At 39.1% G+C, this 24,655-nt stretch overlaps 1 protein-coding gene across 2 annotated transcripts in view; it reads right to left on the bottom strand.

Moving 5' to 3' along the window:
- ROBO1 (roundabout guidance receptor 1) overlaps positions 1-24,655 on the bottom strand; it is a 1,505,960-nt gene that overhangs the window by 1,203,644 nt on the left and 277,661 nt on the right. The gene's annotated exons all lie outside the window — the stretch shown is intronic.

Genomic DNA, 24,655 nt, shown 5'->3' with positions numbered 1-24,655 from the left:
TTTGTTCTAAGCATACATAAGCATTCAGGATTTTTCACAAGGTGTGTAATTGGAAGAAAACGTCCAACAGAAATCATTAACAACAGTACGGCAATAAAATAGTAATCGAGTTAATACTATTTTTGCTCGTTCAAATTCCTTTTTTTACGAAAAGCCGATTTATTGTGTTTTTATTAGTTAACATTTACAAGATGTTGTTTTAGAAATTAATCTAGCCAGCCATCTATAAGAAGATGAGGCAGGGCTTCCCAATTGTTAATTGAGAAATCATGGTATGCGAATACAAAACGTACTTTCAATAATCAGTTGTTCCTGTGAGGAGGCTATGTATAAAAGTGTATATGTCGTCCAATATTATATTCTAAGGTTTAATTAGCAATTCTTCAATGAAAAAACTCGAACACAGACCCAAATAAGCATTGGAAAATTAAAATTGAGAAGCTAAAAAGCATCCTTTGTCTTTTGAGTTTTATCTATTTTCCTATAGTTTCACACTCTGCCTTCCTACTCCAGAGCAGATTTTTTGTTTGTGTTTTATTTACTTCACTTGTTAAAATTACATTTTTGATTTTAAAAAGTTTTGAGAACCAAATGTGTTATTTCTATTGATAAATGGCGACAATGTATTCTATTTCGTGTGTGTTTTAAATAAAAAATGTGCATGCATTAATGAGGGAGTTTCCATTGCAGGAATGGTGACATGTGGCTGTCACATTAGTGCCTGATGGCCAAGCATGCTGTTATCGTCTATGTATTCAAGTGGGACATATTTTAGCATTAGTGCACAATTCTCTAAGAGCACACGTAAACTATGTGTGGGTTTTCTTGCAAGATAAATGGGAGCACAATGCTTTCAGATGAGAATGACAGACAACATTTTATGCAAATCTGGATATTTTTTCAATCGCCAAAAAGCAATAAACAAAGGAATGGGTTAAAATTCAATTAGAATGAATATTAACTCCAATTTGCATAAGATCTAAAAAAAAAGATATTTGGATCTTTCAACAATTAAGTTATCTGCTTGTCTGAAATCACTGTCTCATTTGTAAGTCAATGTGTCACTTCAGCAGTCTGTCAGACGATGGCCACCACTGTGTACATATGCTAATTCATTTCTCAAAGACTTATTCTGGCTCTAATGAGCTTCAGCGCCGTGGACCTTTTCCTTTTAATTGGGCTATAATTATTAGAGCAAGATTCAAACTTTGTTTTTTCTTAGGTTCACGATTTTTCAGTTTTATTATTTTCATGACAAGAGAATGTGCACGTTATTTTAAAATACTATTATCGATGTTCATGCAAGTGTTGAAAGGAGTCCGCATAGAGATAATTTTCCAAAATATAAAAGAGGGCAATATAAACAAAAAACATAATCCTCGTCAGCTAAGGTCGTGCAGTAAACTTTTTAGCATGAAAAAAATAGTTGTATCCGAAATATTAAATTGACAGTTACTTATACGATGAATCCACTTTTAATGACTTTACAATTAGATTTACAAAAGGCTAATTGAAACACTCCCTGCCCTATATGTATGTATATAAAGGCAAGCGATAGTAGACAAACTTCGGCCACCTTACACTGCACAGTGGTGTTGGGGAATGTCACAGCCGTTGGGTGTATTAGCCACTAGGGTGGCCATCTCACTACCTCCATGTCATCATGGACACGGTTTCCAAAACTGGGTTTTAATGCGAAAACCTAGTGCATTATGGGTGTCATAGTCTTGGCTTTCTTCCATTTATCTAACTAGATTGAAACACCTGAATGCAAATATATGTGAGTGGAAAGCCCAGGTCAACAGTGTTTATGATGAAATGGTGTGAGGTGATCACCATAACACCATCAGCCGCAAAGGCCACCCAAACTCATAGCAGAAATCATCGTCCACCACTAATTTAAAGTGTGAAACATGTTGTTCCTTGCATTGTGGACCGTGTATGCTGCCATTTAGGCGAGTCTTGGCGCCCTTAATGTTCTGCATCTGTTCCGCTTTATCATTATCATTATATACTTTTGCCTCAGAGTAAGTCCATTACTCCAATTGCATTTGCTCCCATTTTAACAATGCCTTCCATTAGAAGTTGAATGCAATTCACACTCCACAGGGCAAAGTTTCTAGTTTTTAATGGAACGCGGCATAGCAACCAAATTTTTTTAGCTGTGTTGGGCAAGGAGGAAAACACAGTGCAGAGACATATCTACTATAAAAGGTCTGCTGCTGCGGTAATCCCCTTTAGCGGCACTCTATGCTACTTTGGATGCCACACATCCTACCACCATAGTGCAGATGTGACTGTGCGGTGTCTAGCTTAGGATTTTCACTGGAAGCAAATCTTTCCATTCAAAGTCCTATGCCGAGACATACTCGCAAGGATCCAACACACTGGATGTGCGCTATGAACTACAAAATAAGCAATTCATCCCACTTGCTGTGTACTCCAGCCTACATTCAGTGCATGGGTTTTTTGAGAAATGAAAACATTTCCCCTTGTTTAAGGAGGCATTAGTTTTCAATGCAAAGCCCTTTCTGGCTATCTTGGTAGATCAGACTTTGAGGCAAGAATCATGGGTGTTGGCGCTAATCCATCTAAGTAATGTACTTTCATTCATTACTTACTTTAGAGGTGTATGATGAGGGAGTATGGAAGGCCATCATATAAGAAATTGCAATAGGCTAGATGATGGTTAATTTTAACTCTGTCACCACTGCTTGTTTTTATCCTAAAATCAAAGGTAGGATGTGATTAAGATGTTTAGGCGAAAGAAAATAGTTGCTAACAATGGCTTTGACCTGTGTACTAAGGAATGGCAACAATGAGGAAGAACTTGTCTGCCAGATGAAGATGGAATCAAATATTATGGAGTGCAATCAGCAGCGGTCCGTGGAGGGAGTTCCGTGGGGCGGAAAGGCGGGGCGAGGGAGGGGCAGGGTGGGGGGTACTAAACACCGGAACATGGATAATTGGAGGTAAGTAAACAATTAAATAAATAAAACGAATTTCGGAGCGCGCCCTGCATCACAAAATGTGGGGAAACAGCATAAGTGGAAGCCCTATGATCAAACTTAGGATGGACCCAGCCCTTTACTTTAAGGGCAGTACAATTTTCTCTCTCTGGGGATGACATCTATGAGAGTTACTAATTCTTGCACCCAGATAGCTGAATTCATTGAGCCTACACCCTCAAGTGCTATTCTTCCCTTGGTTTTCCTTTGGGCATTAAATACCATGTATTTGGTTTTATTGCTTTTGATCTCTAGTCCATGTTCCTTGCATAAGAAATACAATTTTTCCAAGGAATTAGATAGACCCTGTGCAGATTTTGAAAGCAGAAGGTTATTGTCTGCGAAGAGAGGACCTTGTATTTTGTGTCCCGCCATTTTGGGGAATTCTTTTTCGCAGTCAGAGAGATCGGGATAAAGTCATTTATATATAGGTGAAAACCATAGGGGCTAAAATGCACCCTAGTCTAACACATCTTTGTATGGGAATGTCCTCTGTCAGTTCACCCACAGGTCCCTACCTAACCCTTGCAAAATTATCAATGTTCAGGGCTTGAATTAAGTACAGTAAACCCCTCAGGACCCCTGTCCTGTACAAGACCTCCCAAAGCTTTGTCCTCAGTACAAGATCAAATGGGGTGTGAAGGTCCACAAAGGCTACAAATAATGACCCCCGATCAATGTTTATATTCTTCCACTTAATGGATAAAAACCCCATGATCTGGTCAATTGTACTGCCTTTTTGTCAAAATCCTGCCTGGAGGTGAGACAACACTTCAGCCAGGGAAATACACTCCCAAAGCCTAATCACAATCTGTCTACTATAGACTTTTTGTATATTATCAATAAGGATTATGGGTCTGTAACTACCCTGTGCAAGCCTATCTCCCATTTTGAATATAGCGATTATTTTTTCTCCTTTCCCATAGCTTGGGATAGGAGCCCCAGCCCTTATGGCATTAGACAGGGTGTTAACACAGGGTCTATAAATCTAGGGCTCGGAGCGAAATAGGTCAGCAGGAACTCTGTCCAATCCTGGCACCTTCCCTGATTTTTGAGCTTAAATAGGTGCAAATGTTTCATATATTTTAAAAGGCTTTTTTTTATCACCAAGCAATTAATTAAAATAAGGATACAAGATATCCATTTTCTCTTCCTCTGAATTTATATTTGCATACAAGACTGAGAGATGTTTGACCCATTCTGCCGGGGCTATGTGACAGTCGGGATGGGTAAATCTTCATGACCATTAAGCATGGCCAGGTGCCAAAAGTGCTTGCTATCCCTTTGCTTTGAGACGTCCAATAAATTATCCCAAAAACTGGCTTTCTACTGAATCTTACTAGATTTAATAATCTGATCATGCTTCCGTCTCACTGAAATAATCTCTGTTGTTGGCTTACTCCGTTAAAGTGGTAACCAGGTCTTTCTTTGCACTCTTACATGAGTCTCAAACCATTCATTTCTGCTTGTTTTATGTGAGTCCCTACCATTTTTGCAATCTTTCATCAATATATTCCACAGCTTAGTAAAAATACTTTTGTGAAGGTCTGTGATCTGGGAAGAAGACAGGTTCTGTTGCTCAAATACATTCAATTTACTGGAGACAATACTATATATCTCATGTATGGCTCCCTCTGATTTAGAGACAACCTCCTACCTGACATTCCGTTTGCTGTTTGTCAACACATTAGGGCTGGATTGTAGAATTGAGTCTGGACACTCAATATCCCTTATCTGAGGTCTTTTACAATTTAATGCAGTCAGTTATTGACATTCTCATTACCATCAATAAACTCCAGGTCTGCCATTTCATGCCATATCCGCATATCCATAAGAATATATTCAATATGGCTTTTGGAGTTAGCCCTCAAAAATGTTGGTTTAGCATCTCTGCGAAAAGTGAATCGACCATTACACTGTCTAAAACCATGCACAACTACAATTTCAACAATCTGAAGGGCAGCGGGGCTCATTCTAGGAGATATTCTTTGGGCAGCAAAGGAGGAAATCCCCTAACTTTCATCATCTTCCCTGAATAGTTCCAGGAGTGCGGCATACTGTTCAAAACATGCATTAAAATCACCTGCAATAATTACATTGTGGCTGCAGCTGAAGTCCGTTAGAAAAGTATTCAAAATCCTTAAAATCTGAAGTTTATTAAAAGGAGTCAACCTATTATAAATATTAATTAATAGGTGAGGAGTCCCTACCTTTGAAGATATCTTCAGTGCTAAGAGGTCAGGGGAGTCAATATTCATTCTTTTGATAACACATTCTAAAGATATCTTCAACCAGATGATGAGCCACCTGAAGGTATGCCTGCTGATGAAGGAATGGCCTCAGCGCTATGGGTTATAAAACATTGTCTATGTGTTTTCATGAGGGCCCAGGTCTCTTGAAAAATGCATATGTGAAATGTATCTATAGAAGAGCCCAATCCTCATTAGCCAGGTATATCTTGTTTCCAGTGGCATGGTGAGCAAGGAAACACATGAGGCGTAGCTAGAAATGGGGGAAAGCCCGAGTTGCCAGGGAATGGTTTGAGTACCCGTACGGGATACATAGTAATAGGGGGGTCTCATCGGGAGGAGGACAGGCAGAGGGGGGCACACTGACATGGGTTGAGGGAGGGAGAGGGTGGGGGGAGCCCACGTGGGAAGGGTGACTTTTCTCATGCTCAACGGATTGCAATGTTAGGTGTAACACTCTCCGGTGGAGGGCTGAGGCTGTTGTGGATTTGTTTTGCGATGTTGGCCCGAAAATAATAAAAAAATGTTTAAAAAAAAAACCAATGGTGAGCAAGGAAACCCACAGCTGGGCATACCCTATCACACTTAAGGCATCAAAGACAAGGTGATGGATGGAGTGCTTGAATTAATCTCAGCCACTGGCCATCGTTCAGGTCACATCACAACCTATTGTTCAGATTCAAAGATTCAATGTGGCAGTTGTGCTTTTTCAGTCTGTGTGGCATGTTTATAAAATATTCATCCTTTTTGTTTTCCATGCGAAGAAATTTTTAGGCAATTGAAACATTCATCGCAAACTCACTTATTCAAACAGGCCACTACAGATTTCTGGGTGCATGCATAATTTGGAGAGCTGCAAGAATTCAAACCCTTTGAACATAACATAACAAATCTTAGCATAGATAACTGTGTAAAAATGTCCTGATTTGAAGTAAAAACCATTTTCCCTATACAGTTGAGGAGATTCTGAACCTTCTTTCAGATGTCTGGAAATGTGAGATGAGGTATTTTGATGGATAGATTAATCAAATAATTGAGAATAGGAGCAAACAAATATGCTTATTGCTCCAGTATCCAGGCAAGAGAAGGGGGTATAGGACAGTCGGTGAATTTACATTCTGCAGAGAGTGTAATAATAATATCCTTGCAAACACAAGGAGATGGTGGACGGAGCGCTGAAACTTTTCAGATGCTCACCCCCTGTCACAGATCTGGGTTGAATCTATCATCATTCTTTAGCTCACTTCGCCACTTCAGTTCAGACCCAGCTATATGCAAATCAGTCTTGACCCTGTGCCTCATGGGAACAATCCGGCTCAAACTTCCAATCCAGGACTTCCCTGAATCAGAAACATGCATCCTGGGACCGGGTTTTGGGTAACACCCTTCATCAGCCAGGCTAGCTTGAATCCAGTGGCAAAGTGAGCAAGGGACCTACGTCTGGGCATACCCTACCAACTTAGGGCAAACAAAGCAAACACAAGGAGATGATGGACGGAGCGCTGAAACTTTTCAGACACTCAACCCCAGTCACAGATCTGGGTTGAATCCATCATCATTCTTTAGCTCACTTCGCCACCTCAGTTCAGACCCAGCTATATGTAAATCAGTCTTGACCCTGTGCCTCATGGGAACAGTCCAGCCCGAACTGCTAAGCCAGGTCTTCCCTGAACTGGAAACAAGCATCCTGGAACCGGTATCTGGGTAACACCCTTCATCAGCCAGGCTAGCTTGAATCCAGTGGCAAAGTGAGCAAAGTACCCACATCTGGGCATACCCAGCCAACTTAGGGCGAAAAAAGCAAACACAAGGAGATGATGGACGGAGCGCTGGAATCAAGCTGTCCTGGCTGAAGAGGGTTGAAACCCCGAAACCGGTCCTAGGATGCTTGTTTCCAGTCCAGGGAGGACCTGGCTTGGCAGTTCGGGCTGGACTGTTCCCATGAGGCACAGGGTCAAGACTGATTTGCATATGGCTGGGTTCAAACTGGAATGGCGTGGTGAGCAAAAAACTGATGGATTTAGGCCCAGATCTCTATACTGGGGTGAATGTATGACATTGTTCTGCATTCTGTCCATCAACTGTTGTTTTTGCATTTGTCACCCAGAGTGGGACAGGTATGCCCAGACATGGGTCCCGTGCTCTCCATGCCACTGGATTTAGGCCCAGATCTCTGTACTGGGGTGAATGTATGACATTGTTCGGCATTCTGTCCATCAACTGTTGTTTTTGCATTTGTCACCCCAAGTCCGTCAACTGTTGTTTTTGCATAATAATATCCTTGAACATACTCTACCTGAGGGTAATAAAGTTGTAATTTGGCAAAGCTTGTGCTTGATCATGGAGAACTTATTTCTGAGAAGTGAACAACCATTACCTGTGGCCACAGTTCTGATCTTATAAAAATAAGTTTGGAGTGGAAAATCCAGCTGAGCCTGCTGCCTAGCTTAACCCAACATGACAAAAATTGGCTATCAATATAAGACCCAACTCCACTTTGATTAAACGATAAAAGCTAGTCACACAACATGGTAGCTATCTTGCATTAAAATGTTATACTATAAAATTAAGATGGCTGCTTTCCAAATCAAACTTAAGTGTACCAGCAGTCTTCTCTCGTACTGGCAATCATTGTATGACCCAACATAAATTTAATATAAACAAGGAAAAGCCACACAAGCAAGGTACTCATCATAATTTGGAAAGTTGGGTGCTGTATAAGGGTGGCCGCTATACAAAGTAAATAAAAGAGTTCCATTCAGTTCCCTCTCCCAGTGGTGTAAGATCAGTCCATTGTTAAAAATACCTATCCAGGCCAGTGAACAAACCAGAGGGTGACGTGAATAGAGAGAGAAAAGCACAGCAGGAAGTTGAGCATCAGGCACCAACAACACCTTACTTCATCTCAACAAGAGGAAAATAATGACACTTTGCATGACCCAACTTCACCTGAACGAAAATTACTAGAAAAAAACCTCATGCTTGGGTGAAGAAATTACATTAAAAGTTGGACCATTTAACAGTAGGGAGACTGCTATTCATGGCAAAGAGAAGAGTGCATTTCTCTCCATTCTTGCATTAGCCTGCAATCAGATTGTTTTCAACCAAACTAGCATACACTATGGAGCAGTAGGACCTGAGGAGAGACAAGGGAAAATGCATGAACTCTAGCACCTTGTATCCCAAGCGATCAAAAGCAAAAAGGGCAGATATTGGCTGAATTATTGGCCAAATATAAAAATAAATCCCAGGAGAATCATTCCTTGACTGAGGCAGCCATTTTAGATTGTGGAGCTGGACACTCTTATGGTAGTAAGGCTGCCACCTGAAACAGGCAAATGATTCCCCTACAGTCTAGCATCAAATTGTTCTGAAAACTTAATTCCATCAACCATGCATCTGTATACCATAAACAGGGCATTTGCGGCTAGGAAATTGTGCTTTACTAAGCAATTCATGATATTTTTTCTTTGCATTTAGAATAAGACATTTGCTGGGTGACACTTCGATTTTTCTTTTAACATAGGCAGTGTAAGCAGCATATGCTTTAATAATTTGAATGTACAAAATCTTCATTCTGGTAAGTGGTAAAAGTAAGAGTGGTGTGTACAGATATATTACAGTAGGGAAGGGCAGCAAAAGACGGAAAAACCGAATACAAATGTCCCTTACTACTCCTTTTGACAGTAGCTGAATATGTTAATGTTGTTAGCTTTGAAGTTGTACTTTTTAGAGAGGTGGCCATGTTTTGGTTAGTTACTTTTGAGGACCCTCCTTACAGACATTGGCTCCGTTAAGAATAATGTTGAGAATGTTTAGGGTTATATCACCCAAGGCCATGCAACATCTTGAGGGAACGATTGTCATGAAAGATCTCAATGATGGACAAACATACCATATGACTTTGGAGATCTAGGAAATTCTAAGCACCTTTTATGGAAAGTGAAACTCCAGGAGCTTTAACGTCTTCAGATTGAAAATGAAAAGTGCAAGAGGAGGTAAGCAGAAGACAAGCCTTCTCCTTCTATCCATTTATGACCTCAAACAACATCCCCACTGATATCAGAAAGGTCCGACCCTTTAGTGAACGATGAAGAAATTGAAGTCTCATGTCTTCAAACAGCCACACTAGAATAACACTTTGTCTGCATATTGCAAATGATGGTATTACTCCACAGGCTGTGGTCCTTGTTCAGTGGTTCATTGCTTGTCATCAAGATTAACACTTTAGAATGCCACTTAAATACAAATAAAATCTTACACTGTAGAAAATGCACTCAATACACACTTTTTATATGGACTACAACAGGTCCTTGATGTCCTTGGACATAACACATTAAAAGGCAACCTACACAAACAAATATATGGTCTTTGGCCTACAAATAGAGAATGAAATGAAATGTAGATGGTTAGTGGTGTTACCAAGATGAAGTACCAAACATTTCTTGGAATACTGTACAATTTAAAACTGAAGTGGTATGAATGCTTTACAGCTAACGGAATTTCTTGAAGCAACACTTCAGTCACCAAGTTTGGAGGACTATCTTTGTTGCCTAAGTTTGTAGCGTGTGACGCCAAAATAACTCCCATCTTGACTTTTGGTTTTAGGGTTTATTTCCCAAGATTTCCTCAGCTGTTAAACTAATTGAAAGGTTAATCATGGAAGTGATTACTGTCAGTATGACCGAATACTTAAACTGAAATGAATTACTACAGATTTCTCCTATAACACACGTTTCAGGCTCAATACGTGTCTGGCACTATGCTTTTGACTTTATCAATTGGCCTTAACATTTGGCCTTCTTAAAACTGCTATCATGGTCATCACAATGGATAGAAAAAACATGGAACACTCTGACCCAGGGGAACTTAAAAAGTTCTTTAACTTATTAGATCTGACAGATACATAGATTTATAGGGGCTTTTCAGAGCAATGTGTATATGTCATGTGCACTAGTTGGCTGCATTAACATCAGACAGAAACATCAGCAGACATAGGCTAGAAGTGGAAGATCTGGAGATATCTGAGACTTCCATGCACAAGGACCCATTCTGTCCTTCTTTAAAAGAGAAGGATATCCTTATTTCTCAATCCATCTGTGATACAGGCTCTGCTTACCCGCCTCCAGATTTCAAACTCGGTCATAACAACATTCTTAAAAGTTTCTTTCTAGATCTCAAAATCTCTTTTGACTGAGGGGATTGCCTATTGAATACTTCCTAGCTAGACATGTTTGTTCAATGATGTGCCTTCTCTCTGGTGATTTGGCCACATTTTAACTTTCTATGTACATGACTGCTATTCCGACACAATTCCTCATTTTATGGCGGTGGTCCTTTTCCATATTTTGATTTGCTTGCAGCACCCGACTGTTTGAGACTGTATATTTCAGATTCTTATAGTGATAACTGCTTCCTAAAAGTAGCCCTTTACCATAAAGATACTCTTAAGGTATCACATCCATTACGTCTCATCACCCACTGGAAACATGCTTCCCTGCTGGAAATATTGTTCACTGAGTTTATGCAAATATGACTCAATAAATCACCATTAGCCCTGCTCCTTTTGCAGGCCCAAAACATCCTGATTCAGCTTGATTGTGACATGCATTTTAGATCCAATGAGTCCTGAAGTCCCTCAAAATGTTGACTTTGCATGTCACTAAAATCAAATGAGTTAAGGTCCTTTCCTAATTGCATAAATACCGGATGTTGCATTCATGCAGGAAACCACCTTTCTCCCAAGGAATCGGATGAACTGCTGTTTAACATCAGCAAGAAAAAAAAGGCAAAATGATGCAGCCTTTTTAGCGGTCAGATCTTTCTGTCAGCATGTACATTTTGTCACCAAGTAAGTGCACACCTACAGAATGGCAGAGGTGACAGTTTCTTTTTTTGATTGATCTAAGATGACATGCACCACTTAGATCAGTAACTACAAAAAACCCACAAATTGTAAGTGCATGAAAGCACTTCTGTTTGAAGCGGAGCACCTGGTAGGGAATAGCTGATGGCCTCTCAAAATATAGCAAAAAGAACTATTGATGGACAGAATGCAGAACACTGTCATACATTCACCCCAGTACAGAGATCTGGGCCTAAATCCATCGTTTTATTGCTCATCATGCCATTCCAGTTTGGACCCAACCATATGCAAATCAGTCTTGACCCTGTGCCCAATGGGAACAGTCCAGCCCGAACTGACAGGCCAGGTCCTCCCTGGACTGGAAACAAGCATCCTAGGACCGGTTTCAGGGTTTCACCCCTCTTCAGCCAGTATAGCTTGATTCCAGTGGCATGGAGAGCACGGGACTCACGTCTGAGCATACCCGTCCCACTCGGGGTGACAATTGCAGTTCGGTCTGGACTGTACCCATGAGGCACAGGGTCAAGACTGATTTATATATGGCTATGTGTGAACTGGGGTGGCGTGGTGAGCAAAATAACGATGGATTAAACCCAGATCTGTGACTGGGGATGAATGTTTGACAATGTTCAACATTCTGTCCATCATCTTTTTGTGTTGCACTTTCACCCTAAGTGGGAAGGGTATGCCCAGACGTGGGCCCCGTGCTCACTACGCCACTGGAGTCAAGCTATCTTGGCTGATGAGGGCTGAAAGCCCGAAACCAGTCCTCGGATGCTTGATTCCTGTCCAGGGAAGACATGGCCTGGCAGTTCGGTCTGGACTGTTCCCATGAGGCACAGGGTCAAGACTGATCTGCATATGGCTATGTCTGAACTGGGGTGGTGTGGTGAGCAAAATAATGATGGATTAAACCCAGATCTGTGACTGGGGTGAATGTTTGACAATGTTCAACGTTCCGTCCATCATCTTTTCATCTTTTTGTGTTGCACTCCAAAATATAGGCCAAATAATATATCTAAATGCCCATGAAGGTGGCGTAGCAATGGAGAAGCAGCCTGGAGAAAACACTGGTGAAGTGGTTAACTTAAAAATAAACTCAGGTTAGGAAGAAGAGTAATAGCAGCACAGGTTAGAAAGCAACATAGAGTACAGGGGAATGAAGCAGATGAGAGAAGGCAGCACATGAGGACAGGATCAATCTGGAGCATGGAGGGCAGGTGTTTTCAGAGAAGCATAGGATGGAGAGAGATGAAAAACACATGCACTCTCATCAAAAGAATAAAGCACTTCCCTGATGATGAGCAATCAATGAATACAAGTCTATAAAGCAAAAGGATTGTAAAGAGATTATGCCCGAGGGGAGGGACAAACCCAAGATAGACAAGATAAGACAAGGAAAGTCATTGAATAAGGACCAAACAAATTTACGTGACAATAATTCCAGCCAGTGGTAAGCAATGGGCAGGTTCTAAGACCAGTGAAAGTTCTTGGTAGAAACAGAAAACTTATATCACATTCAGGCATACTGCACTGTGTGATAGGCAAGATGTAAAAAGGTAACAAAAAAAGAAAAAGTGAATTTATAGCAGCTTTGCTTTGTATCTCCTTTGCCATGGTGGATTGCAACCCCATCGTTCTGCTATTCAGAAATCCTTTGATATATTTTTTAAGGATCTATATCATTCCAAACAAGCGGACATGATTGAAATGCTCAGAAAAGAAAATGTAACGACATCAGGAGCATGTCTGGGTAGGCCTCTGGTAAAGGTGGTATGCCCACTGCTATTTATAGGATTGGCAGCCGATAACTGACCCAACTACTGATAGTGTATATAAAGTTTCTGATGTAAGAAGAGTATTTCTGGAGACAGTAACAGGCCTCTAATAACAATTATCAATAATTAGGGGAAGGATCCACTAAAATGTGGCAGCTAAAACCCAATATTATTCATGTATACTAAAACTAAAATACTGATGAAGGTCTTGGCATAGAGACTGTGCTTAGTCATCTTGTGCATGTCATGAATCAGAGGCACTTTTCCGTGTTCTGCGAGCTTGACGGGCGACCCATCCCACTTTATTTAAATTATGCCTTTAGGGCTTGTAGTACCTAAATAATCTGCAATCCTTTAATACATAATTGTTTTAAAATAATAAATAAATATGCATCCGCGGTTACATACTATCAAGAAAATGAAAGATCAGGAATCACATCATTTAAGATTCTCCCTGAAGAAGAGTATCCCTTATTTCATACGTCGTAACACTCTTAAGTAAGGTATTCTACACCCCAAACCCAATGTTGCACTGACCTCATCAATTGACTTGTATGTTTTTTGCAACAAACGTTGGCATCCAACAATGTGACTTGAGGAAGAAGTATTGCTAGTATAAATTTTAGAAGTTGAATCCTAGTTATAGATTTGTAAGTGTCTTCCTTACTACTTTGAAGTAGGAATGGCACCAAGGTACAGTATATATAAGGAACCATTATTTTCACATGCGTCCTGCATAAAGCATGTGAAAATAAATGCTAAATAAAGCTTTTCCACTTCTGAAGAGGCATTCATCCGAAACCCCTGCATTAATTTAAAAAAAAAAGAGCTCTCTCCAAATAACATTACGAGGGCATGAAATAATGAGTATGACAAACCCAGCAATGAAGGAAAATACAAATATTAATATTTGTTTACGCAATGATACATTTTCAAATTAAGCACATGCTTCACTGAACTCAACCAGATCATGCACAAACAACAACACTGCTTTTTCTAAACAGCCTTCCAAGCATAAAATGGTGTGATTGACACATATATTAAAATGATTGGCACTGGACATAATGTGTTGTTTTCCTTTGAGTTTGTGATAATTATTCATAGCGAAAAGCATTATTTTCTTGACAATGTAAATTACATTTTCCCACAAACTGTCAAGATAAATGTTTTAAATTATGACAACCATTCAATTTCAATCAATAATCTTGTCATATCATCTTCGGATATGTATGTCATGACATGAATATATATATATTCCATTTAATTAAATATATCTTTAAGGACAACTTGGCTTAATATTTATCACTTAAAACCTAACAGTGTCTTTGTACAGTTCGATCTGTATACTGTTTGCCATTTTCTACTTTTAATGTTTTTAAGTCAAGTGCGTAGGTTGCACACAAATACTAAAAATCCAATTTTACTTACCCCAAAAGCAGAAAAAAATAATTCCCACATTTGAATTTGCATTGTATATGTCTTTTCCAAAAACTAGTTTAAATTGGGACTATCAATATAGCTCTCTTATTTGAACATTGATATATATTAATTAAATTTATTAAAAACATAAATGAGAACAGGTCAGTCATACTGAATAATTTAAACATGAAATATATATTCTACTTCTCATAGATTTTGTGTTCATTTTTTTTAATGAAAGCTGTATATATGTAGCTGACAGACCTCCTCCATGTTGGATGTAACCTGTTCTCAATATTTGAAAAAAAACTATGATGTGTGATTTACATCACCAGGCACATTGCTCCTATTGGAGTGAAGCACTTGAATCGAAATTGTAATTCTTTTGTAGTAGTAACAATACCACATTTTAACCACAGTAGCTACTCCATGATCAATGAATTGCCTTCTGTCTGATCCTGTATGGATGCAAACTAGAAGAGCTTGTTCTTGTCAACATCTTTAACTCTTTTGCATGGTCTAGTGTCGATCTAGTTAAGACTGAACTAAGGCATTATAATCATGTCCAATCATGCCTTTCGGAAGTAGTTACTTTGAAACCAACTGTTGGGCAAAGTCTGGTGAGCATATGTGTATAAGGGATCATCATGCAATCATAATATCTGGCCCCAAGTATTTATATTTTTGGAGACGCATCAAGTCATGAATTATGACATTGCGGTGGGCAAGCAAGCAATTCATTTCCAGCAAAAAAATGACAAAATATGGGATAGCTATAGTAAGTTGCAGAAGAGTCTTTTTCACTGATAACAGCCAGAAAGAATGAAAAATGAATTTGTCCCATGCTGAGAATTTGTATCTTAGGGCTGGATATAAAACATTTTAACACAAGAGAAGGCCTATATTAAACTGTATGCAATTTCCGATGAATAGAAAAGTTTCAAGTTTTGCTCCATGCATCTTCATATTTGTGTGCATTTATGAACTCCATGAAAAGTGTGACAAATGTGAAAACAATCATTTTTACGATTTGTGATGTGGAGTTCTTACATAGGCCCTTACTACAAGTGGCCCATTACGTTTGGAGGGCCGGTAACAGCAGATACCAGAACGACCATAGTTATGATATTTGTGGCATTTCTGCACATCTATTTACTTTCACAGTGAGATTTTGGTCGTTGAATGTCGCTGAAATCTCCTTGTAAAAATCCAGAAGAAAAAGATGAATTACCAGGAACTACCAGCTCCTTTGGTAATCCACATATCTAAGGGGACCGTCATAGCCCAATTTGGAAATGCCTCAAGATTCCCCACCCCCAAACTCACCTATACCACTGGTATTGGTGACTTCAAGGGTGCGGAACATTTGGGCTATTGTCCAGGACACTAATGATGACGTCCATAGAGGTAGCCATGGTATATATCAGGCATGAGATTCTTTTGATCAGTGTCCAGAGAAAATACTTTCTTTGTTCATCTTCATAATATGGATCAGCTACCAATGAATTATATTGACTTATAATAAATAGCGAAAAGATGCTATGCCATCACACAAAATCCTCTAATTAACATTCTACAGTTGTGTAAAGTTGAGATAGGATGTATTTAGTTTCTGAAATTCAAAATATACTTTTCTATTCATTAATAGAGAATATGAAATGCTGAGCAGTTCTGAGGTCTTAATGCTCCAAGATCATCCGTTAAATATAAAAACAAAAAACATGTAAACGTTTTGACGCTGTAGCATGAAGCCTTAACATACCAGACTTCAAAGCTTTTTTCACTTCTTTTCTGTGGAACTTCCCTCTCTCAAATAAGGGCCGAGCCAGAACATGTTTGCATAGCACTACTTGTCAGAACCTAAGAAATGCACTGAATATAATTAACCTTGTCCAATTGTGATAGTGAATGTTGACAAATATCTGTCTGTTCCGAACATAATACTGTACTAAACAAGAATAAAAACATATATTTTTTCTTACAATTTAGATTTAGTGGGTTTTGTGTGTATCTGTAGCATTTGGTTTTTCGTTTAAGTAAGAGAGTCAGTTTTTACATGATGGAATAGGAAGAGGAAAAAAAGCTTTCTCTGGATTTGAATAGGTAAATAAGTATTGGCTCTGAACTCCATGGAAATAACTGCGTATTCTATTATCTCGATAAGATATAAAGTGAAGAGACAACCCTTCGTTATTACTGACAGTGATAAGCCTCTTCTGTAACAACAAATATCCCAGCACACCCATAAAGAAACAGTTGCTCTGTAACAGAGTGCTGAGCTGTACAGACTGGGACTAGATGCAGAGCGGTTCCCTTAATTCCACAGATGATGGGGAATATTAACTTTCATGGTGTGTAGCAATAATCACACGTACCACTGTAATTTATAGCTTTGAAAAGAACTTCATGTTTGTGTTGCACTTAATACTGCGCTTTTGCTGTCCCTCAGCACTATAAATAGTATGTATTACTAATTTAATCACAGTCAATTTCCAACTCATGTTAGTACCGAGAGATGAGTTGGCCTTGCAGGGATTCAAGCTCACAACCTGTAGGTCATATCAGATGTCAGTGGTGAGTGTTCAGCACCCGGAACCATTCATAATAAAATATTTATTGACCATGTACCACTTGTCTCAGAATCACTCTGATGAAGAGTGATATTATGATCACAAACTATAACGCTAGTTTATTTCATTTTCAATGACAGTTTTCAATCCATTCTGTCATTCACAGCAGGAACATCCCTTGCAATACAATTGAAGGTTGCCACAGTTTACCACAACAGGCTTTTCTTTTTAATGTTATTTCACATTTTTTTTTAGGAAAAACGATATCGCACTATATAGTAAAAAATTTGACATTCACAATGAATGAAAGAAAATTCAAGTTTCATATTGCTTAACATCAAGCATGTATAAAAACCCCTAAGACGTGAATCATTCTAAATGTGTGTATAATGGGGTTATCTGACATCAGTTCTATATGCAACAGTAACACATGGTTAATGGATAGAGGCCTAATAATGAAGACGGCTTCATGTATACATAGATAGCAGAAAATAAATGATCACATTCCATTAGTCCATGGTTGCTGTCTTTTTCAAGCCTATACAACATACAACGTGCATCAGACACGATTGATGCAAATAGAAATACACCACATGGTATGAATGGAGTGTCATTCAGGAGAGTGCAATCCGGAAAAGCAATGTCAATGGCCTGCAGTATCCTGCTCCAGGACCAGTTGATTCTTCAGATATTTCAGATATTTCAGGTCAGGATAGGCAACCCCTGAAAATGTATTACACAAAATAATATCTCAAATACTGTGCAGAAAATATATTTTCATTTACTCCATCACTATTTCTTTACAGTTACTGGCATGCAAGAACCAGTGTTTGTTTATTTCTTTATTTAGTCCAAAAGATGCCATGTTAAAAAAAAAGTAGCTGTTATGACATTCTATAAAGACACATGTTTATTAGTGCTGATTTTGATATAGAAAAGTTATCTGGGTAAACAAAAAGAAGTCAAATATATGATACCATTAGCAGTGTTCTCAATAAGAAGGGACAAGGGATGAATGCCCTGTGAGGATAGAAACAGACATGCGGCAAGGGAACATGTGAAAGTCTTCTGGTCTTGGCTCTACAATGGTAACGCATAAGCTAAAAGCACAAAACAGAACCTGGGAATAAAACAATACTAAAATTTTCATTCAGGAGAAGGATTGTGATGTGTCTGGATTTGGTGTGGAGAGGAATGGGTGAGCTAGTGTTGAGTTAAAATGGGTTGTGCATGCATGGTGTGCATGGGGTGGTTTGGTTGTAATCTGGCAAAGAAACCATGATCAGTCAGACAAAATTAAATTTGGCCAAGCTATGCACAAATATCAGTATACATTTACAGCTTCTAAGAAGGGGTGCTATGCCCAACTAATTTTAAATGCTACAAATACCTCTAAATAGATGTTTAACATTAAGAGGCTAAGTAATTCAGAAGCCTTAGCTAAAGATTCATAAGATTGGGTTAATATCTTGAACGATTTCTTTTTAGAGGAAGTTGTGAAGACAGAGAGAATCTTACAGCAAATCTGGAGTTTTCATCAGTGGTGGTTCTGTTTGAGTCAACCCGCTCAATGTTTATGGAAATTGAGCTCAATGATTTTCTTCCTGTTTAACTTAAGAGTACATGGCCTAAATGAGTCACTGTAAGACTTGTGTAATATATTTGTCCAGACCCCATCTGATAAAAGACATCAGTCAGTAGGTATCCTCAGCATATCTCATAAGCAAATCTTTGAGTGCGTGTTATTCCTAGAGACACTGCCCAATCACTTTCTTGCCTTATTTAAGAAAACCAATGGAGATAGAGATTCCTGCTCAACTGCAAAATTTTCGGAACATAAAAGTAGTGTCCTGTCTTGTTTTAGAATCAGTGGTGGTGGATCTTCATAGCTTGTCGCAGTTCTCTTTAGATGTCAGCTGTCCTGTGACCGCCACTTCTCCTATCTCTCCAGTGCCTCTTAACGAATGAGCTGGATGACAGTGCCTCGAATCCTCCTCCTCTATCCGTTGCAAAGGGTGGAGCCAAGCTATGCTCCCAGATAGTTCCAAACCAGACACAGAGCGCCAGTAGTTCGATGCTTTCCTCTGGGCTTCTGGAACAGGATCAACTAGACCAGTGGGATCTTTAAAGACAGCAAACGTCCATTCATAAGAATCAGAAGGTATCAGATACGGTACAACTTCCAGCTTCCGATGTAGCTACTGGTCCGGCTTTAGATATAGCCCAAAATATAATAAATGTTCCTGTAGAGACAAGCTCCACCAAACAATTAGATATTAAGACTTTGCTTAACCTTATTCTCGAAGAGATTCGCGAAATAAAAAGGTCGCAGGAGAATGATATTGCCTCTCTTCATATCCGCCTTGGGAATATCAAAGACGCGGTGGCTTGTCTACCAGTCAAGATACAGGAAGCAGAATCTAGGATCTCTCAGTTGGAGGATCAGATGTCCGTACTATCTACTAAAGTATGTGAGGCCATAAGGGACAGGAGCTCGTTAGAGAACAAGCTCGAGGAGTTGGAAAATCACTCTCGCCGCTCAAACCTACGTATAATGGGTGTACCCGAGAGAGTGGAAGGTACCCAGACATCGCATTGGCTGGAATCCTTTATTAAAGAAAAAGTTCTTCCCGAGTTTGGTTGGGATCTTACAATTACTAGAGCCCATAGAGTTCCATTTCATCCTTTGCCAAGCACAAGTGGCCCACGCACCATCTTAGTCAACTTTGCAGACTATCGGATAAAGGAGAAGACCTTGGCTAAAGCAATACAACAAAGACAGTTTCCAGTGAATGAGACCTCTATATGTAGAATTTTCCCAGATATGTCCGCTACTGCAGTCCGGAGACGTAAAGAATTTGTTAAATTGCTTTTCTTGTTTAAAGCCCAAGGTGCACAGGCATCAATTGCTCAGCAGTCTAAACTTCGGGTTTTAGTCAAGGGGAAATTCCATATGTTTTCCAACTTAGAGGATGCTCAGGATTGCCTTAAAGGAATGTCAGCTACGTAAGGAATTAATGGATGATTGAGGCTTTTTCTTCCCCTTCCTTCTATATACCTTAAAGTCATAATAGGTATGGGAGTTACGTAACTAATTCAAAGTAACTTTGGAAATAGGAGAATTAATGGTCGCAATATTTGGCTTTTTTTTTTTTTTGGGTTACCAGGGTTTTTGTAGTAATCCATTGTCGAGAGGTGGGGTGGTGGGTCACGATGGGTGCAGTTCCATGGCACCCTCAAAGTTAGTAAGGGTGAGGCGGAGGTGGGTAGCGTGGTGGGACACCTCCTTGGAGGGTGGGTTGAGTGGGGTGGGGAAGGGCATGGAAGTTAAAACAGATAAAAGAGCAGAAGCAGGGGCACTAGCGCATAAGTTTTTTTATTTTTTATTTTTAAGAAAAATAGGATGGGAAATGTTTATAGTTGTCGTATGCAGTCTGTATTTTTTTTATATAAGCTGCTATGAATAGTCCTTGTGATACTGTTTCCATCAATGTCAATGGGATATTAAATACATCTAAATATGGAGCCTTAATAAGGTGGCTAGTGTCCTCCTCCCCTCAGGTTGTATTTTTGCAGGAGACACACTTAAAAACCAACTACCCCAAGCTGTATGTTCCTAGGTTTTTTTTTGCATGTCTTTTTTGCTTCAGCCGGGTTGGCCAAAAGGGGCATCGCTATATATTTTTGCCGCAGTCTTCCGTGGGAATTCGGCCAAATTCAGAGAGATCCATTGGGACGCTGGTTGTGGGTGGAGGCTAGATTAAATGGGATAAAACTAAATTTTATAAATTATTATGGGCCGATAGTAGACGATTCTACATCCTTAAAAAAGATTGTGGAGCTTCTTAGGGGTACCCCGGGACAAATAATTCTTGGCAGCAATTTTAATTTTATCCAGGATCTCAAAAAAGATACGTCAAATAAAAATAAAAAAGAACTGAAACCCCAAACAAAGAAAGTATTGGAAGCTATAAGGCAGGAATATTTATTAGTTGACCAATGGCGTAAATCTAACCCCAGGTTAATGAAATTTACTTGCTATTCTAAACAATTTCATACGGCCTCCAGGATTGATTTGTTTCTTACTTCACGCTCTTTGAAAATATTAGATACCACGATAGGGGTTAACCCATTTTCAGATCATTCCCTTATTTCGCTAATGCTGGAAATTGAAGGGGGGACTAAGACGGAATCCAGGTGGCTGATGGATCGTCTACTCCTGCAAGATCCTAATTGGGTTACCGAAACTAAAAAGTGGATACTGGAGTTTTTTTTAGCATAAATGAAGAGACAGCAGATATTTTTTCAGTTTGGGGTGAGTTTAAGGCAGCTATGCGGGGGCAGATAATTGTCAGTTCAGCCGCTCTGTCGAGAAAAAGGCGGATAAAGATTAACCAACTCCAACAGGCTGTAAATGATGCCATGAGTTTAAAAGACACTCAGCCACAGGGGAGTCGAGATGCTGCTATTCAGCTAGAAAAAGCAAACTTAGCCCTTAAAGAATTTCTTTTAATTTGAAGAAATTAATAGTTCCAGAACTTTTCAGCAGAAAGTTTATGAGGAGAGCTAAATGGTGGGAAAATTGTTGGCAGGGCAGACAAAATCAAAGCAGGAAAACGCCTTAATCTCTGCAATTATTGACCCTAAGACCCAAAACATCAGCAGAGAGAAGGGCGCTATAGCTCAAGTCTTTTTGGAACATTATGCCCAGTTGTACTCTACAAATTATGTGGTAGGCTTAGATCTTATCTGTAAATACTTTGATAAAGTTAATGTTCCGATTTTATCTGACCCAATGGAAGATCAACTTGAACATGAAATTGTGGTGGTAGAAATTGCGGACACAATTAAATCGATAGCAGGGGCGAAGGCCTGTGGAACGGATGGGTTCCCAATTGAATTTTATAAACTTTTTGTGAGCGAGCTGACTCCCTTTTTGGCAAAACTATTTAATTTTGTTAGAATGGGTGGTAATGTTCCTCCGAGTTTTAAGGAGTCCATCATTGTTAGTTTTGTCAAAAAGGGAAAGAATCATAAGGACGTTAACTCCTACAGGCCGATTAGCTTGCTCAATACTGATTAAAATTATTTTGAAAATATGGACTCAACGTTTTACTCCAATTGCTCAGACACTAATACACCCGGACCAGGCTGGTTTTGTGGCATTGTGGACAATGGCCTCAAATACTGGATTTTTAATTCAGGCTCTTGATTATGTCACTAGCAATAAAATTCCAACTTTAGTTACAATGGTCGCTGCTGAGAAGGCATTTGACCTGGTCAACTGGGAGGCTCTTTTTTTTGGAATGCAAAGATTTGGCTTCCCGGTCCGGGTGATTAATATGTTGAAAAATATTTACCAAGGTGCCCAAGCTCGAGTGGTGTTTAACGCCAACACGGTAAGGGTAATTGATATAAATCGAGGCACCAGGCAAGGTTGTCCATTGTCTCCTATTTTGTTTACTTTCTCTATTGAGCTGCTCGCACTAAGAATCCGTGGTAATCCGGAAATTAAACCACCAATAGAAGGAATGGCGAAAATAAAATTATTAGCTGACGATATAATTTTATATCTGCAACCAGATAAATTAAATCTTGATCTAGTCTTGTTCAAATTTAGCAAATATGAAATGATAGGCGGATATAAAATTAATCAACATAAAACCGAGGTTCTTGCCTTGAATGTGGACCATCATTTTCTACCATCTAATCTAAAATCTCAAGCTCTAAAAGTAAAACCTATTAGATATTTAGGTATTTATGTTTCCAGTCAATTTGAGCAACTATTTAATCTAAATTATTTAGCAATGCGAGATAAAATTAAGGGCTTGTTGGATAGATGGATTTTTTTACCATTGACCTTGATTGGTCGTGTAGCACTTATTAAAATGTCGATTCTTCCTTTATTGGTTTTTCTTTTTATTAACGTACCGCTAAAAATCAATTCCCGTTTTTTTAAAGATATTGAGTCCATGATCAGAGAATTTGTATGGAATCGAAAAGCACCTAGGGTCAGGCTAACTATACTGCAGTTAGAAATAACCCAAGGGGGACTAGCGCTACCAGATATTCGTACTTATTATTTGGCGGCGGTCCTCGATCTTTCAGCACGACTATTAGATCCTAATGGTTGGCCGGATAGTTTTTTTGATGATAGAATGATTCAGGAGTCGGGTTCTCAAGTTTCTATTTTTTTTAAAACAGCTTAACTACCCAAAAAGACCCGTTCTAAGACTATTCAGGATTTTTCTGATAGACTTCAGTCCTTCTTTAAACAAGCTGGGTTTGGTGGATTTTATTATCTCAATCTTGAAGAATCTAAGGCTCTAGGGCTCCAAATCCATTCCACTAAATGTAAAAGATGGAAGGACTGTGGTCTAGGTGAATTGGGTTCCTTTTTTGCCTCAGGGAAATTCAATACTTGGCAGGAGGTCTTAGAGAGATCCGATAATCGTTTAGCAACCGTTTTTTGGGAATAACTCCAGATATTGAACTTTATAACTAAATACAGTATATCAACATGTGGGACATTATCTGCTCTGGCCAACGCTGTATATAAAACTAAATTAAAAGGTGTGGGAAACTGGTATACTTTACTAAGAAAAGGCAAAGAGTCTCCTCTGGTCGAAGAAATTGTCAGTAAAATAACTTGTGAAACTAATTGCTCCTTCACGAGACAGGAGTGGGAACAAATTGCGCAGTTAGGAAATAAGGCTCTTAGAGCAGCCAATTTTAAAAGGATGTCTTTTTTATCTCGCTGGCTGGCTTACTACACTCCGAAGGTTCCTAATAGACGCTTTTCAAAAGTAGATAATAAATGTTTTCGTTGCCAGCTTCAAAATGGGGGAGATTGGCTTCATATATTTTATGCATGCCCGAAGCTTGAAGTTTTTTGGTGTAAGTTTTTGGCAGCAATGAGCTTAGTAATTAGAAAAGAGCTTGAACCTGAAACTGAGGTGGCTCTTTTTGGCTTGTTGAGAAAAAGAACCGACTTGTCTAACGCCGAGGAGTCTTACGTGGCGATTTGTTTGTTAGTAGCCCGCACCTTAATTCTCCAAAATTGGAGATCTGAGGATATACCATCATACTCAAAATGGGTGAATAAAATGCAAAAGATAAAAAGGTATGAAGAGGCCTATGCCAAAAGAGTTGGGGCAATAAAAAGGTTTACTAATACCTGGACATTTTGGGATAGTGATCTATCTATGTATGTCACATAGCACTTTAGCACTTGGTTTTTATTATTGTTTTTAATTAGATACATTTCTAACACAGGTATTTTTAGCACCTCAAAAATCTGTCAGCACCTTATTGAATTAGCGACAAGCACCAAGTACTTTTTTTTCTTTTAGGCCTGAGGCCATGTGAAGCTGAGATTGCAGCGTTGTAGGGCCTTTTGTAAAGTATATCGATTATGTATATAGGTAATTAATGTCTTATGTATTGGGAGGCCAGGTCGAATAATATAACTGTAATAGGCCTCTGGTTATCTTGCTTATTTTGTACATTTTGCACTATTTGCACAACTGAAATTATATATATAGGTAATTAATGTCCTATGTATTGGGAGGCCAGGTTGAATAATGTAATTAGTATAGGCTTTCTGGTTACCTTGCTTATTTTGCACTATATGCACAACTGAAATTATGGATATGTATACCTTTGTCTAAAGTTTGCTGTTTTATAATTGTTTTGATCTACTGCTCATGGACTTTGTTTACTGTGTTTATTGTGTACTGGTTTTGTTGCTCTCCTGCTCTGCTCA

The sequence above is a fragment of the Triturus cristatus genome, chromosome 8, assembly GCF_964204655.1.
Source record: "Triturus cristatus chromosome 8, aTriCri1.1, whole genome shotgun sequence".
NCBI lineage: Eukaryota > Metazoa > Chordata > Amphibia > Caudata > Salamandridae > Triturus > Triturus cristatus.
The sequence above is the reverse complement of the archived record's forward strand: the minus strand, read 5'-3'. Positions and strand labels throughout refer to the sequence as shown.